General features: G+C 40.3%; 1 long non-coding RNA gene across 3 annotated transcripts; it reads left to right on the plus strand.

Moving 5' to 3' along the window:
* The first annotated feature begins 10,339 nt into the window (after positions 1-10,339).
* On the plus strand, positions 10,340-15,649 carry LOC148160184 (uncharacterized). Of its 3 annotated transcripts, none has more exons than XR_015762488.1 (3): positions 10,340-10,506; positions 11,745-11,827; positions 15,524-15,649. It is a non-coding gene; the product is annotated as an uncharacterized LOC148160184 (long non-coding RNA). The 3 variants fall into 3 exon arrangements; XR_015762489.1 differs by having other exon boundaries at positions 10,340-10,485; XR_015762487.1 differs by lacking the exon at positions 10,340-10,506 and adding an exon at positions 10,559-10,997.
* Positions 15,650-17,054: the final 1,405 nt, after the last annotated feature.

Genomic DNA, 17,054 nt, shown 5'->3' on the forward strand with positions numbered 1-17,054 from the left:
CATTAAAATGGACGATAATCTATTAACTCTTTTCTTTATCTTTGTCACTTGAAGATAAACTGCCTACTGTCTCTATCTTTCTTGGAATGCGGCAGCACAAACAGAACCTGGCTTGTTGCAAGATGGTTTTGGGTGAAGTTTGCACATTTAGTCGGGTTAAAATTTAAAATGAAGCTCCACAGGTGCAGTATGTTGGCCTTGACATCTATCTTTAGCTACCATCTGACATAAAGGCATATATTTAAGACACATTTTCAATCTGTAGATTTGTGCATAGTGTTTTGTTGCACAAAGATCACTTTAGACTAAATGACCCACGAGACAGGATTGTCATTGCCTTAGGTAGAACGGTTATGCAATCTGTACTCCAGAGGAGCAAATAAAGCAAAACACGTACATTTTAGTTATTTTGTGAATGCATTTCTACAACCTCAGGCTCTCACGCTTAACTCCACGACAGCTATTCGCGGTCACCTCATAATTCAGTCGTCTTGAGTTTTCCAGAATGTTCACCGTCATCCTTACTTTTGTAACCCATATCGAGTTCAACCCACTGCCCCCCGCAGTTGTTTGATTAGGTAAATAGGCTGGCAGCGAGAGCAGAGATGTCACCACGTGTGCCAAATAGACATATCCCCATGTCCATTCGACCTTTTTCCATGCCTGCAAATCACTATCACCATGGATACTTCCACAAATAGAGCATGAGTTGAATAAGAACACCTTGTGCATTAGTGAGAAGTCAAACATACTCACATATGCATGCAAGTACACCCACTCAGTCATTTTTCCATGATTAATGGAGACAATTTGAATTTGGTTAATGTGGACTTACATTTGTCTTTCCCAATTTCTTTTTTTTTTATTTTACTGTTTTTTATTTCCTTGGAAAATGATTTACCCTGCTGTGCAGACTGATTTCTGCTCTGTCCACCTTGGGCGTTTTGTCTGCCCCACTTTCTTTAGATGACAAGGAGGAGATAAGAGCAGAAAAAGGAAGGTTGAATGATTTACATGATCATACCGGGAAAAGACTGCCGTGACATTGGAAAAAACCATTACGGCGTGTCAAAGTTCACGCCACCTTTGACCTGAAGAGAACAGAATCATTCACTTGAGATGTTTTGGATTCTTCCAAGCACTGCAAGCCAAACCTGCCTCACTTCTTTGCATCGATTTTTTTAGTTGGTCACATTCATTTTTTTTGTAATGCCGCTTCCACAAATCTAACAGCTGATGACAATCCTAATCTGCATTGATCCAAGTTTGTTCCACAATTCCGGCCAGATGAACAGCGTGAATGCAAGGATTGCAACCTCCCGTAAAACCTTAATCAGTTAAGAGGATTGATTTGCAAGGCCAAATACCTTCATGTAGGGATTTTCTCTTTCCACATCATATTAATAATCAGGGCCGAAGATTAAACACTCAGACATTTCACAAGGAACACAACATGGGGAAAGAAAAACTGAGTGATATTTTGAGTAAAAACTCATTTTAAACTGATGTAGCACAATGCCCACATTTTAAATGTGAGCTTTATGAGTTTTATACTGATATTTGCAACTCTACTCTTCTGCAGCTGCTTCATTGTTCTCTTACATAAAATAAGATAATCAAATAAACTCACTTAAACCTTTTAACCCTTTAAATTTTTAATGAAAGGCTGGTAGTTTTTTTTTTTAATTTTTGACCAATAAGACGAGTAGACTGTGAGTGTGCCATAGTAAGAACAGTCCAAACAGGTGTTTTTAAACCTAAGGTCAACTAAAATCTCCATTTATTCTAGCATGAATGTATATGGACTTCATGGACCAACTCTAATACTTGTAGAAAAGCCACACATACATAGAAAAACCTTGAAAACTTAACAAGGAGCTAAGACTTGAACTTAGTATCTACTTCCTGTGTTACGGCTAACCACCATGCCACAATGCTGCCTGCGCCGCTTCCCTGCTGTTCTGTTTTGTTTCCAAATGCCTCATTTTCTGTTTTTATTTTTCACTAATATTGTGCCTACTCAACCACAACCATTCTAGTGTTCTTTCTTATGTACTTGCTGACTTTTTGTCCTAAATGGACTAATCCATCCAATTCGTGAGCCTTTTTTTTTTAATCCCGTTTCTTTCTCAAAGAGGACTGGAAGTTATTTTCTTTGGGACTCACTCTTGCCCTCTGCTCTACACTACCGATCGCACAGATAGCCGAGACTAAAACCATGTGAGACAAACAGAATGCAGGCTGCCATATTGCGATTTTTTGCTAAAACAACAAGCTAGTGTGGTCAAAAATTCATAATTATAACAAACACAAATTGTTTAATGGATTGAGCTGGGCTAAGAACAGCATAGTGGTTTGCCCTGATTATAACCAAAATGATATTTTACTTTATTGTAATAGAACTGGCCAACAAATAAACAATTTGAGTGGTTTTTGCCTAAGATAGATTCAGCTTTTGGTTTTTATTATTATTATTATTGGTTTTTGAATCGACATTAACATGCTAAATGGCGAGAAAAAGAAAAAGAAAAAAACTCCTGGCAAACCCTCTTCTTATTGAATTAAAAATGATTTTTTATTTATTTTTGTCAGATGGTGATGACAACGTTCTAGGTCAGGTTGATTAAAAATGTAATTTTTAAAAAAAAATGTTGCAACTGGGAGCCTGTACCTTAGCATCTTTACATTTCCTAAACATTATTTGTCATATTTGCATACATAAGGTTGAGAAATAGCAAAAAAAAATTATGGGAAAATTAAAACCCATTTTGTCCCTATTCTCAAGAATCATTGTTAAAATAAATATTAAAGCCCATTATCAAAATGTTCATTGAACAATGTGTTTTGCAGAGCAATGTGTTTACCACTGCCAGAAATTCAAAAAAGATGCAATACTTAAAAAAAATCTTTCAAGACAAAATTGTTTGTCTTGAAATAAATAAACAAATAAACAATTTGACACTCATTTGTTTGACAGAAAACAAGGGATTAATATCTTTCCACATGAAATGCAAATGTAGAAATGAGCAACAACTGTAAGTAGGCCCCGTTGCATGCTGGGAGGTATTTCCTCTGTCTTTGCAGAGTAATCTCCATGACAATCCCAAAGGGGAACAGTAGGGCATTCTGTTGAGAACTCAAATTCTTCCCCAGAGTCAAAGACTTCCTCACTGCGAACCCACTGAACCCAGGCCGTCACACCCACCTCATTTACAACCAAGAATTTCACTTGTGTTTATTTTCAATAATGGCCAGCAGAAGCAAAAACAGTGTAAAGGGAGAACGCTGAGAAAACGGCTGCAGCTGCTTCAGACTGTAAGACATCCATCTGTCTGTATATTTTTACTATTATCTTTATATCAGTGAATACGAAGGTATACAGGCAAGGTGATAAGTTGCAGGTCACTTACCCAGGAAACCTTGGTAACCTTAGATGAACTGACATAGATTTAAAAGTAGAACATTTTTAAAAATAGGCTGCACTAAATGTGGTGCTTTGAAAAACTCCCACACCCACCAACAGATTTGTTCTATTTTTGTTTTCTTTGCCTCACCTCGGTGTGTCAGATGATCAAATAAAATTTGACAGATGTAAATAGCCTGAAGAGTTAGTTACTGCATGGGCAAAAAGCAAACAAAAATCTGAAATATCTTTTTCACAGCACGGTGTAGCTGAACTCATTTTGTGAAATCCCCTTTGATAACATTGTAAATCTGTCCATTTTCTTTTTGATTATTAACTTTACTATTATTATTTCAAATGCATCTGTTGCTAACACTTTACAGAGTTGTTCTCCACCACTTCCACCGCATGATTTGTGACTAGATTAATCAGATTGGCTGCGTTCTTGCCCACTGTGGCATGTCTCCTTGGTGAACCCCCCCTTGATGGTCCCTCATTAGCTTCTTCAACTCATTTGTTCTCCTCATTTCATTGCCTTGGTGTCTGGATTTCTTTTGTCCCACTCTGTCTGACAGCTGGTTGGTAATTATGCTTCCCTGTCTCTGAATAACTTGTCTCTCCAAGTCTTCATGGCATGACATAGTTAAAAGGTTGACCGAGTCTGCCTTGAAAGGAAAGGCTCTGCTATAGGAGATGAGAGGCCTATACATCTATGGGAGACCGGGCATTTAAATGTCTCAGGAGCAGCACAATGTTATTTTATTTTTTAGATTACTCTGCATTATTTTATTACAGATTTTAGTTTTAATACATCCTTTTGCCAAAATTCTGGCTGGATGATTAACTTTTGTAGAACAATTGAAACGTAACGTTAACCTACTTTATCAATAGTATAATATGATCCTTATGGATGATATTATAAATCACTTTCTTGTTAAAACACCCATAATTAGCCAAGTTTCAACCGTTTGACCTGAACTGGACATTGGTTAGGGTGTTAGGAAACGACTCAGTTACCCACAAGGCTCAACATTGCTGTAGAGCATAAAAGCTGAAACTGAAGTCATGATAGTGAAAACCACCAATCAAGAAAGAATCTTGTTGATTGCGACTAAGAAGATATGTTTTTCTGCAGCTTTATGAGAGCTTTCATCAAAATATCAATGTGAGTGTGTAATTATATTAGTCTGCATGTATAATTTTAATCCTGTCTCAACATTTAATCTAAACTTCTGGGACTGATTGTCACCTTTAAACCAAATCCACCCCGGAAAGGAAACGGCTTCGATAAAGCTTTAGAAAGCTAAAGTTAACATGATAATTGTGATGATCATAAACTTCTAACCAGAAAATAAGTAAAACTCTCTGCAATCTGTTGTTTGTCTTTAGCACAAAAGGTCACAATGTCGTCCTGGTCAAATCTCAGCAGACGTTGATGGCATTTACCGACTTCTGTTCCAGTGGATGTGGATGTTAATGTTGGTCAGAAATAAATAAAATGATCTGCATCTTTTGAGAAGGCACAATGTCCTGATATGTTTTCTTCTTTCAAAAATCATGTTGCATTAAATACAGTCTCTTATTTTTGGAACTGACACAGTTTTGTTTCCCACAACATGTACAAACATAAAAAAACTATAGCTTTATACATACTTGGGTTTAGTGATATATTAAAGCTCCATAAGTTACACAATTTTTTAAACTTTTATAGCCAAACCAAACTTGAACTACTAACTATTCCACCACATTTTGACCCAAAAAAAAATGATACATTATCAAGAAACTGCATAAAAAATATTTAAAAAGGCTGGTGTTCTTGAAAGTCATGTTTGTCTAAAACAATAAATATTAAGAGAAAAAGTAACACCTCAAAGTTACTATTTATCATTATGAGAGATATAAAAGATGGTACGCCACCATAGCAACAAAAGCAAAAATGGAAATAAAATGGAAAAAAAAAAAAACTTGCTCCAGTTCTTGATTTTGCAACAGAAATTGTTATCTATCTATCTATGTAGTAAATGTTGATCTTTAGAAAACATCAGCTGTGGAAAACAGCGCATTGTGCGAACGGCAAACTATTTAGTCTGCAGTTTTGAATTCAGCCTCTGTGTCACACCAACAAATGCAAATGTTTCTAATGAAGGAGATTTATGAGGAAAGGTCATACCATTTACCGTTAAAACCTTGCGTCCTTCAGAGATCAAAGGAAATTATTCTAGCGAGATCAACTGAAGAGCAAATTGCTCCATATGAGCCCACAAACTCATGGAAAGAAGACAATCCAGTGAGAGCTTTATTACTTAATCGGAAAGTGACGCAAATTCAACATATCTAAATTGCTTTCTAAGAAAAATGCTTCAGTATTTATGCATAATCTCTTCTTAGACTTATCTATCTTGGGATAGATTAGATAAGGCTTATCATTTAAAAGAAACACAAGTATAAGAGTTAAAAATTTATTTGACAGCAATAAATACCTTCTCTAACTAAGTCTGGAAATGTGTCCGATTAATGACATCGGGTGTTTGATGCAGCGCAGCGGCTAGGGTGTCCACACCGCTGCAGGGTTTCCCCCCAGTGTATTATAAGCCTGGCGGCCCGCCATGCTTTACTAGCCCCGTTTCTAGGGAAAAATAAAATAAAAAAATCTTCTTTTTTTAATTTAAAAGCCAGGCTGCAAGCGTCTCTGTTGCTCTTAGCATTTCACTAGCAGAGCAGATTTATTTCTAAAGGATAGGTTTATAATAGATAGGTTTATAGTTTATGCATTTAAACCCGACAGCGAGCGGACCAATCACACCGCTGGCGCCTCTGCGCTTTGCCTCGCGCGCTGCCGCTGCTTTACCTCAGTGGGATTGCGCGCGCCTCCTTCCACTCAAACTGGACACAGACTGACCTGTATGGATATTTACATCAACCTATTGTGAGGAATTATGATCCTTTGGAGAACTCTAGGTAAGAGTTTAAAACCCGCCGCATTAGCTCTGGTTGCGCAGCTCATTGTGAACCGCAGGAATAACTTGTAACGAATTCAGAGGTGCGTTGTGGAGCGGTGAGAATGATTTATCTTTGTGAACGAACAATTATATGTGGCGTTTACATCTCAACACGCTGCCCAGCGTGTGGCTCTGTGTCTGTCTTTCCTGTAAAGTTTATGTCTGTGGTCCCGGTTGGCCGGAGCGTTTGTGGATAACGAGCAGCGCTAACCTCATCATGCAGGTTCAGCCTGATGAGGAGCTTTAACGCTCTCCTCGGAGTCACCATCACGCCGATTTTATATTATTTTATTATTATTTTTATTATTATTTTTCCGGTTACACGATGCATCAAACCATATCAAATGCATTGTCTACTTAGAGTTAATAGCGCGGCCGCACGGAGATCTGAGAAACTTGTCCCATAAACTCGACCAACCAGAATAGTTTCTGTGACGCTTATTAAAAACTCAACAGACATGAAATGGAAGAGCTACTAAAGCCACATTAGCAGCATTGAATTAAATCTCCCCTTTGTTGCGCATCTCTGCGCAGTGCAGCAGATTGCCTCATCATGCAGGGCCGGTCCAAGGCTGCATGAGGCCTTGTGGAGAATCTGACTTAGGGGCTCCTTTTGTTGCTAAAAATATCAGCAGCTCTAACAGCTTCTGTGTTAGATTTAGTGAAATATGGGAGAAGGGAGTAGTTTAATTGGCCAGCCTAAAAAGCAATAAGTTATAATCGCAGTTTACTAATTTGTATTTGTAAATTCAAAGATTAAACTCACAGCATCAGATTGTTGCTATGGTAACAAAACAATCTAACTATGAATATTGTTCTTTGAAGTTTTACAAAGTAAACTTGCCAACTCCTTAAAATCTTCTTTTTAAATGTTAAACAATTTAAAAACATTTAATTTATGTATGCCTAAACAATTGAATAAAATTTAACAGCATTGATAATCACAATAAAAAAGTGTTACATTTATGTATCTGTGGTCTGTTTTAAAATATTTGCATTTATGGGGCCCCTGAAGCCCTTGGGGGCCTGATGGAGCCGCTGACTTAATTTGGATAAAACAGAAGTGCAAATTTGTTGTTTTAATACTAGTTGTGGGTTTAAATAGCATTTCACTGGAGATCTTTTCCCATAACATATAATTACACAAGTAATACTTTCACATTTCCTGTTAACTTAACATCTTTTAATACAAAAATACGGTGGACCACCGGTGGACTGCCTCGACGCCCCCACCACCGAGCTTAGCAGTTTTTCTGGGGAAAACCTACGCTGTCATTGGTTACTGACCTTTGGACGGAGCCTCACAATGACGAATGTGACACAAGATATTTATCAGCTTGACATAATGCTTGGAAATGTCAGGAAGGTACCAGATATTTCATAACATGTTTGAATGAAATAATATAACTGATAACTGAAGGCGGCTTCGGACGGCTGTGTTGAGTTTTTTTTTTTTTTTTTTTTTAATGGTATTTTTTGTTCCAAACAACGTGCTTTCAAAGCTGATTTGGGTCAACAACGGTCACAGTTCCCACTCATGCATACTGGCTATCTCGCTCTGTTGTTCGCATGTGTGACGCATTTCACTTTATGTGGTGAAATCTCTGAGTTCTGCGACAGTGGCCTCTGAGTCTGTTTACTTATCAGAGAGTACATGACATCCATCGAGTCATTTCGGCTGTGTTTACCCCCGAAGTTGTAAAATTGCTGGCCGTGGCCAGCAATTTTACAACCAGTCAATTCTGAAATAAGTGGGTTGCCTATTAGAGAAAGACGCAGCAGCAAACAGCAGCTCGTGAACTCCATGTGCTCACAGGCGTCTCTGCTGACTTGCTGCTGTTTGCTTTTGCCGGATCTCGTGTCCTTATTGATACACCAGAGGATAGATTCACATAGCAAACAACGCCCAGGTGATTTGAGTTGTTGATGCTCAAATGTTGCATTATAATAGTGTGTGCTAGAACCTGCAGTCAAAATCAAACGTACTTATTTCACATCAAGCTACTTGGGTTGTATTTTAGTAAAGTAAGGAAAACGTTTTAAAATGTCTTCCACTTCTTCTCATCAGAAAGGTTTTTTAGCTCAGAGTGCAATGATGATCTTTTTTTTTTTTTTTTTTTTACATTTTTGGTGGTAATTCCTAAGGCCATCTCTGATTACGCTATAGCTGCCCTACACCAGGTAGGGTATTCATACCCGATTAGTTGCATCATAGCTTGCAGTTTCAGTTTTTCCACTCCTTTTGCATGTAGACTAAAAGGTTTGCTTTGCTTGTCTCGAACAGGAAACAACATGCAGCAGTTCTGCAACTTTGCCAGCTCCTCCACAAATGCCGTGTTTGTAGGGTGGACGACTAATAGCTGGCAACAGAATCTCCCACCAGAGCAGTTTGATCCCTGAAGCTCCTCCAGAGTGACTTCCTGTCTGCTTTTCTGATTAATGCTCTCCTAGTCCAGCCTCTTGGTTTAGGTGGACGATCGTTTTTTCCAGTTTCAGATGATGGTCAGATCAGTACTCTGTGGGTTGTTGGTCTTCATGATGCGCGTGGTGTGTGTTTGTATATTAAAATAAGCTTAAAACTATAGATGTAATGTCACAAAATGGACAAAAGTTAAAGCGTTCTAATTTATTTTTGCAAAGGACTGCGATCAGGCCCATTCAGAACATACCCTGCCTCTCGCCTAATGATTGTTGGAGTGAGGCAATAGCCCACTGCAACCATGCGGCAATAGGTGAGTACAGACAATATTTAAGCACAAAATTAAAGCAAGACCTGGAAGAAGCCTGGGAGACCACCCTAAACTGGTACAGAGGACAAGAATTTGCACGGACGCACATTTTGTAGAGGTAGCTAAGAGACGGCGGTGCCTTTGAGTCTATATTGTTAGAAATTCCCTCTAGATGAATCGAGATTTCTAGATCATCATTCTGAAAGTGGCTTTAAATCAAAAGACAAATTCTTGTCGCAGGAATAAAGTTGAAGAGGAAAACTGGTCAAACTAAATTTAATGAAGTCGCTCGCTGAGGGACCAGAGGCAGACGCACTCAGTCCTGACCTGCTGCCTTGCATTTGATTTGTCTGAAAGCATGCAGACACCCTGTCACTGGCAGCTATAAATAGAGCAGGTCCAGGCACACACACACGGCACATAATTGCAGCAGTCCATGTCTATTGATTTTTTTCTATCATTAGCTGAGCATCTACGTTCTGACATAACAGGGGTTCATTTGGGCAGAGAACTGGTTCAGCAGGCCTGTAGGCCCTTCTTTGCTGCTGTTATATAACCGCCACTGTGGGATATACCTCCAAACCTAAAGGCTTGATTCACTCCTCAAGTGCTACAGATTAACTCCATCCAGTCGTATCCATTCTCATATTAGCTATGCTGGGGGAGCAGAGAAGTGCTCAAAAGAAGCAGAGGCAGACCTGGATGCCATTTCATTTGCATTTCGTCCATTATGCAACGTGTTCCTCTGCTGTTGCAGAGGAGTGAAAATGAGCTGAACTCCAGTGACCTATCCAACGAGGAACCCCGCACCAGCCCTCCAGCCGGCCAGCTGTACCGTGGAGCAGCAGCTGAGGAAACACGTACGAACATCAACAACGCAGACACTTCTCCAGATTACCCAACGAACACACTCCTCAGTGAGTCCAAGAGCGCTGGCACTGCACAGGATCACATGCTATTGCGAAACAAATCTGGGTTCAGTGTCCTCTGTTAGAGGAAGGATGGAGGGCAGCAGATTTGGAGCCAGGTGTTTTTCCACCTTCCTGTCACATCATGTGTTAGTGGCACAAGTTAATGATTATTGATTTGCTCGAACCAGGTGACAGCCTGTTTGCGTCTGTGTGTGTGTGTATGTGTGTGTGTGTGTGTGTGTGTGTGTGTGTGTGTGTGTGTGTGTGTGTGTGTGTGTGTGCGTGGGTGTGTGCGTGTGTGTGTGAGTGACTGGAAAATCCCACTTGAGAGGAGATGTGTGTCGACTATTAAAACTTTGAACGATTCATACGGTAACTGTGATATCTCCCCACAGATGAAGATGTGAAAGTCAAAGTGGATCTTTCCGTTTCCTCTGTCGCAGGTGGGCAGCTGTCCTTGACAGGTTGGTGTGGTCAGAACCAGACAGGCTCCCCATTTAGAGCTACTGCTCTGCTGATAGGAGCGAACACTGTGTGCTTTTTTTCCTCAACCCGAGTGCCGCATCGATCTGCAGTGACAGACAGAGCCAAAGCAGGGCAGTAAGAGCAGCCGCAGTAGTATTCGTTAACTTCTGACAACGACGACAAGGCAGGACCAATCTCATGCTGGCAATCCCACCCTACCCCCAGCCCCCAAAAAAACAATCTTCAGAAGCCCCTCGTCAGCGTGTTACCCCCTCTAGAGTTCTCCTGAGTTTAGCCGATAGGAAGCTGGAGATGGCAGCATGCCAACCTGCTGGGTAGTCTGTGAGGGTTTCGGGTTTAGCTAAGATTAATCGGGAGTTGCTGCTGTGTCACACACTCAAAACGAAGAGGCCAATCAATCCTTCGCATGCAGCTGCAAAAGACCCAGAGTGCGATAAGAGGCTTGATGTGGCAGCAGCTGGGCAAGAAGGTGAGCTGCTCGATCCTGCAAATGGAAATGTGTTAGTGTGAAGGAAAGCCTGAGAGGAAGAAACTGGGATAATTGTCAAAAATTAATTCATGCCTCCTTTTTATTCACTAAAATTGAGAGAGGCGATGTGCAAAATGCAAACGTACAGTGACTGTCACACACAAAAGGACAGGAAAGCATCTGATTCAGGAGCAGAAATGGACAGAGGAAGATGTAAGCAGGAGTTATGAACGCCCGGACATCAGCTTGCTGATAACAACGACATAACATGTCCTTGATCTTATTTGGAACCTAAATATTATGACCGAGGTGCCGCTGTGATATGACCTGATGGCAGATAACACACAAAGTGCTTTAAATTAAAAGTGTCTCTTTGAGACTCTGATTTATTTTCTCAGGGAATTAATTACAATGTGTCTGTTGCTAAGTGAGCTCATATTGCTCCAGGAGTAATTATTCAGGTTTTTTTATGGCTGCTTCCAGACAGTGTTCAGTCCCCCTGCCTTAACATTCTAAGTAAAAATCAAAAATAAAAAAAAAGTCAGAGAACTTGTAACTTTGATCTCTTTCTCCCAATCTTTATGAGTATATTGCAGCTGAAAGGTTTCCACTCATGCGTGTCATCAGATGTTCTGGAAGAATCGGAGGGTTGCTATCAGAAAGACAATAGAATCAAAGTTGCAAAAGATGGCGGCGATTTTTATTTCACTTTTAATTAGTCAATTATCTCTTGTGTTGACTCAACAGATCCTCAGACAAGGAGAGGAGTGAAGATAGCTGCTGCATTATCTCAGCCTGCCAGGAAGACCGAAACACTGTTTCTGTGAACGGTAAAAAGGTTTTCTGCTTTAGTCCTGTTAGGAGAGCGCCTGGTCCCAGGGCCTCTGATCCTCTTACATCACCAGCAGTTTTATCTCTGACCCCATACGTACAAATCCAGTCACATCAAACACACACACTGCGTCAGCATGAACGCACACATATGCACACAACGCCTCCCATGTACCTGCCAGATTATTTCATAGTTTCTTTTCAAAATAGCCTGAGAATTTGATCTTTTTTTTCTTTCTTTCTTCTAATCCTATGGCAAAGAGCGGACCAGACAGGTTACATCACATCTCAGAGGAGGGAGCTGTAGATATACTTAATTAGGGGAAAAGTCAGCTTGAGAAAGTGCTGCTTGGGAAAAAAATGGAAAGAATAAGTTAAGAAACATTAAAGCTCTACATTAGAGACTCTGCACCCAAACATCATTGACTGCAACTAAAGATTAGCTTTTGTGCAGATTAATCTGCTGATAATTGCTTGTAAATATCTGAGAGGTAAAAGAAGAGAAGCTCAAACTACATAAACAAACCTAACCAGTCATGAAACATACATTATGAATTTTTTTTCTGCACGTTTCTGACAGACTTTTACTAGACTTTTAGAAAATCTGTCATGAACTATGGAATATTTTTTGGTGTTTTAGTAATGCCAAAAACCTTCCCTAATAAGGTACATTACCAAGTGTATTTTTTTATGACAGTAAGTGCAAAACACCAGTAAAATTACAAATACATTTTGCCAGTTACATAACAGAAAGGGGGTAAACAACATCAAGCTGAGAAGCATCCACAGTGGGCTGTGGGCCTCGGGATGCTCTGCTCACAGATGGTGAGAGGAGAGCGAAGGCAGATGGTCATCTTCTCCTGCTCCCCCTCTGATTATTCCCGATTTCAAAAACCCTCTGATGCAAAGTTGCTGTCAAGTCGCATCAAAGATGTAAGATCTGCTGCAGCTCTGCGAGTTGATTTTTTTTTGTTTTCCCTCCAAACGTGAACGTTTTTAACCCTGACGTACGTCTTAGTCATTTTATTGATGAGATTGCAATTTTTTCTTTTTTTTTTTTTTTTTTTTGCGGCACCTCTCTGTCAACATCCCATCAATCAGCAATGAAGGGCAATTTCCTTTTTTCTGCCCTCTCGTGATTGATAAGAATTAATGATAAGCGTATTTACAGCGTAGTGCTGAGCTAATCCTGCGTCAGGATCAAAGTGTACAGCACCCAACAGTGTTGTGGTACTCGAAGTTGGTCTTGGTCTTAAGACCGGTCTTAAGACCATTTTTTGATGGTCTCGGTCTCGTCTCGGACTCGACCGCATTTGGTCTCGGTCTTGTCTCGGTCTCGGGCGCTGAGGACTCGGCATTTTATTTCAAGACCAGTCAAGACCGCAACTGTGAAAATATCACTAAACGTACAGCATACTGTCCAGTTTATTTAACATCTTTGTTTTCAGTGGATGCAAAACGCACCGATTAAAATCCAAGCAATTACGTGTTTCTGTTACTCCCCCCACCCTCCCCACCTTTCACTCTCCCTCCTCCACCCCTCCCCACCTTTCACTCGCGCGCGGCGCTCCAGGACATGCGTAGTGGTTTCCTCTCAGCAGCAGAAAATGTTTGTCTAATCGTCAGTAATATAATAGCGCTGCATAAATAGTAAGAAATCCGATGGCCACAGCTAACTCAGCAGTGCTTCGCTTTCACAGACGGTGGGGACAACGTCTAACTTTTTTCGTCACTTAGAAAAGTAACTCAAAGAAGGTAAGCTCCGTTAACGTGATGTTAGCAAAGCTAGCTGTACAGAGACACATAAGCATTGTGATGAAAAATGTTATCACTCACTGTGCTGAATTATTGTGCGGAGGTGTTGACTGACTTGTCGCATATATGGGACAACGCTATGTGCAAAAGTCTGCAATATAGTGAGGTGACATTCAGAAACAGTCGATTCTTCTCCACAGCTCTTTACTTATTAGATAGGACTGGAGTGTCACTCACTGAGAGCCATTCTATCAGATAGCCATATGCTGTCAGGATAGCATACATGCATTAAGAATTAAGAAGTCCGACCGTCAGAGGAGTTGTCAGTTCACCATACGCAGCAAGTTATGATGAACATAAGTCATTAAATTGTTTTCAATGATAACTATATAGATATACATGTGTTGTCATGGTTTCAAAGTGTATTTAAAGCAGGGTCTGGCTGCAGCTGGAGTCAGCTACAACACGCGCCCGTGTAAAACTCACTTAACCGCTAAGTCAGGATGCCATACAACTGTTAATAACAAAGTGTATGATGATCTACGTCATGATTCTATGTTGTTGATTAAATGAAATCTTATGGTAATGACGTGTCTGACAGATATAGCCGGTTTTCTATCACATAGCCATACGCTGTCAGAATAGCATACATGCAGTGAGTACCATGCCAGCGCATGCACATTAAGTCCGACCGTCAGTGTAGTTGTCAGTATACGCAACAAGTTATGACGAAAATAAGTAATTAAATTGTCATAATATGACATAATGTGATAACTAGATGGATATACATGCGTTGTCGTGGTTTCAAAGGGTGTTTAAAGCAGGTCTGGCTGCAGCTGGATGCCATACAACTGTTAATAACCAAGTGTATGATGATCTACGTCATGATTCTATGTTGCTGATTAAATAAAATCATATGGTAATGACAGCGTATGCATGTCTGAGCTAAGCGTACGACTATCTGACAACGTATCCTGATCTGACAGAACACCGTGATCTGACCTGACAGAACACCCGTTCTTTGTTCTTGTAATGCTCTGTGTACACTGCATCATTATTTTATTTTATTATGTACGTTAATATTTAAATTAACAAATAACTAAAACACAAGAATCAAAGAGCACGCAGAGCATGCACATTGCTCTTTGATTGTTTTTGTTCAAAGTGGCAGCAGTAATGTCTGCCATGGTGTCAGACTACCTGGCTTCATGTACTGGGATAGAGAGTGAAAACAGTCACAATGAGCCCCTTCTGTTTGGTTACTTCTTGCTTGTTGCTCCTTGGTCAGTGTTCATGGTTGAGCGTTATTTACCGTCAGGGCATTGCCTCAATTGCTATGTTTAATAGTGCAGACAGTGGTGGCTTCTTATATGAGCAATATGGGCAAATGCCCAGGGTGTTATGTTTTTAGGGATGGCACGAGACCACACTTTTTAGCACATAAATGGAATATTTAATATTGGTAAAATGTATTAAGTATTTAATATCTAGGTGTTTTATGGTAATATGGATCTTTCATATTATTTTGAGAAGCAATTTCGATCATATTTTACATTTTATTGTGTCATGTAGCACGGGCCGCTGGTCTTGGTCTTGACTCGGTCTCGACTCCCCTCGGTCTTGGTCTTGACTTGGTCTCGGACCCCAAAAGTCTTGGTCTCGTCTCGGTCTCGATACACTCTGGTCTTGGTCTTGTCTTGGTCTCGGGTTGGGTGGTCTTGAACACAACACTGGCACCCAATAACTAAAATCTCGATCTAACACCCAGTTTCCAGGTCAGTGCTGGAAGCAATGTGCATTGCATAATATTTCTAACACAGTGACAGTGGCAGCGTAAACCAGTGAACTAGCTTACTGAAACAAACATGAGAGTAAAGAAGTAGTGCATGCAAATGTATTTCTTTCTGAATTTTGACATTTTGTGCGTGTCGGTTTTGCAGGTGTTCAACGAACAACATGGTGCAGGAAGAAACATCCAGATTAATCATGAGATCACAATTCCACCAATAAATTAAATGGTCTACTTGTTGATCACATGTGAATTAAAATAAAGATTACACATTGTTGTTTTGTTGTTGTTTTTTTTGGTTTGTTTTTTTACAACTAAACATCTGAAAAGTGTGGTGTGCATTTTCATTCCAGCCTCCTATAACAACACCCCTAACTAAAATCCAGTAAAAGCAGCTGTCTTCAAAAGTCAACTAAATAGTAAATATAACCCACATGTGTATAAATCCAGCTGTCCTCTGAAAGTTGTTTTTTTGTTATAACAATAGTGAACAAGTAGCACGGTGAACATCAAGGCTGGCGTGTCATAAAGCCGTGGGGTAAGTAATATAAGTTATGTAGGTTATAAAACAAAAATCCCAGGCTTTGAACATCTCATGACTCGCCGTTCAATCCATCATCTGAAAGTAGAATGAGTATGACATAGCTGCACACCTACAAAACACATGGCAGTCAACTAGAACTGCTGCATAAGCTAACACTGCTCATCAGCCTGAAGACACCATGTCCACAGTGGGATGTGGCCACATCAGGATCACGCTGTGTGGGAAGAAACTGAAAAGGTTCATTGGGTATGAATGTCGGTGCAAAGCTCTAAGACGATGAACACAAAAACACAAGTCTTCCCAAGATAATAAGTAACACTGTTTTGCATAAATACATCAACCTGTTTGCCCTCTGCAGTGGAGATTCAACTATGCTCGGGAAAGTGGAGGCATTGTTCACACAACTCCGAAATACCGGAGTGTATCTATACATACACTGCTATTTAACATGAGCAGTGTATGTATAGATAGCATTGCCTATGTGTATGTGAAGAGGTTTCTCACTAGAGTGCAAGAACTGTTGCTTGTACTGGATATTTCTGCTCCTTGGCAGAATGTTATACAACCAGAAGCGCTGTGGGGGAACGCAGACGAAGCATCGCTGTTTGCTGATCTGTAGGCAGAATTCTTTAAGGTTGTGTTGCATCAGGATCTCCTTTCTGCACTCTGGGCAAGCAATGATTAATTTACTAAAGGCATCTTGCATATCGAATCCCAAGCCTACGCTTGATCCATTGCAGATCATTAATAATATATTTGGGACATGAAAAGGCAAAACAGTCGCCAGACAAAACTTCAGCTTGCCCACATGTCCTCGTTCGTCCACACACAAATATTTTTGAGAAAACACAACACGCTTAGACCCGGCAGCCGTCCGGTTTGGATATCAAACAAACGGGCAAGCAAACACACGTTCTCATAGATCAAACACGCCGATGCCAGGAAACGGCCGTATGACCAGCTGATCAAGACTGAGGAGCGCTGCCAGCGGACCCAATAATGAGTGCGAGGCTGCAGACTCCGGTTTTATTAGAAAGCAGATAGAAAAGCAGGCAGATACTGAGAACTGGCATTTGTGAATTCACAGCTTCATGAACCTCCTGCTGATGCTGTTAGCCTTACCGAAGATAAAAGAGAG

This window comes from Poecilia mexicana, unplaced genomic scaffold, assembly GCF_051168715.1.
Source record: "Poecilia mexicana isolate PSO_F unplaced genomic scaffold, ASM5116871v1 scaffold_3, whole genome shotgun sequence".
Lineage (NCBI taxonomy): Eukaryota > Metazoa > Chordata > Actinopteri > Cyprinodontiformes > Poeciliidae > Poecilia > Poecilia mexicana.